Source organism: Papaver somniferum, chromosome 2 (genome assembly GCF_003573695.1).
Source record: "Papaver somniferum cultivar HN1 chromosome 2, ASM357369v1, whole genome shotgun sequence".
In the NCBI taxonomy this organism is placed as follows: domain Eukaryota; kingdom Viridiplantae; phylum Streptophyta; class Magnoliopsida; order Ranunculales; family Papaveraceae; genus Papaver; species Papaver somniferum.
Genome location: NC_039359.1, coordinates 183,363,928 through 183,365,542, shown reverse-complemented (window position 1 = coordinate 183,365,542; position 1,615 = coordinate 183,363,928).

The following is a 1,615-nucleotide window of genomic DNA, read 5'->3' as shown; positions in this document are numbered from 1 at the left end:
TCGAACCCATCTCCTCCATCAACCCCCTCTGCAGAACCACCATACTCCGTACCACCACCATGTCCGTCTCCATCACCACCACCTCACCCCAAATCACTCCACTATTTTCTCCCCAACTCTACTCTACCTAAGCCCATCATCACCATCACGTACCATCTCTTTAGCATCACTAATTTCTCCAATTTCTCATCTCTCTGCTCACTGAAACCCTAGGTGAGAAATTGGGGATATAAGTGATGATTAAAGCAACAATTGGAGCATGAGAGGAACGAGAAGAAGCAGAAGAAGAGTGGGTCGACGAGATGGAGCGAGTATCTCATCAACATTAGGTAAATCAATTTCACCTGATTTTCTGATTTTGGGGAAAATTGGGGGAAAACCCTAAATGTGTAATTGGGTATAAATTGGTGTTATGTGGAGTGTGTGAAGGACACTGTATACCTCTCTGGACTAGCCAGTAGAGAATTTGCTACAATTTTTATGAACTTCAAATTTCAGTGCTTTTCAGTTGGCAGTTGCAATTTGCTTATGTTTTGAGTTATCTGATATGTTGCTAAATGTGTATAAATTATCTCATATGATGTATGTATGTTGCTACAACATGGTTAGCATGAGCTGATCAACTTCAGGCCAAGGCTCAGTGAAGCCTTGTGCACTGTCAAGTGTAATTGAGCTAGGATAGTTCTTCCCTGTATGTTTTTGATTGTGCAAATGAGAGATGCCAATGCTCATAGAGCCTGTGATTGGCTGTACTGTCAAAAGACAGCCAATGCTAGGGGTAGACTAGTGAGCAAGTTGGTGTTCTTCCATTTCTAGTTGTATGCTTAGGAATGAACATAACCTAGAAACATGTCACTTGATTAGGACACAAGGTGGATCATAAGCCTTGGCTTACCCACCAATTCCCTCTCTGTAACTTTTATTTTTCAGTCCTGTGTGCTTGTATTTCAGTTACTTTTCTTGCTTTTTATTTTCTTGCACCTTGTAGCTTTTGTGCACTGAAGTCAGTGCATAATCCTCACCCTGCCCTTGGCTGCCAAGCCTTGGTTATTTGCTGCTTTTCTTGGTTGTTTCTTTGCTGCTTTACCTTCCAAGCCTTGGTTCCTTGTCTGTTATCTTTCCCTGCTGTGGTTCTTAGCCTGTTTCTCTATTGCTTTACCTTGCATTCTTGTCTGTTTGCCTGAAACCTTGCCTGCCCTTAGCTCACTACACACCTTAGCTAGGAAAACTTCTCATATGCTCCTCTCCCTGTGGACAAACCCCTACTCACTCTTTTATTACAAATCTTGACCTTGTATACTTGCAAGCTTTTGTGTGTCTTTGCATTTCACACCAATGCCTTGGCGCGGTTTGGCGTGGCCAAAACTAGGGTTTTGGGCCAAAGGTTACCATGCGTTTTTTGGCGACCTTGGACGGCTAGGATTTGCATCCAAGATGGAAGGGTGGTCGTTGATCGTCGCACGTCTTCGTTTTGGTAGCCGCATGGGGAAGGTCGGCATGGTGTGGCGCGGCAAGGTGGTTGGCATGACATTGGCACATGTGGTATGGCATTCCTTGGTGCGGTTTGGCGTGGCCAAAACTAAGGTTTCGGGCCAAAGGTTTCCATGCGTTTTTT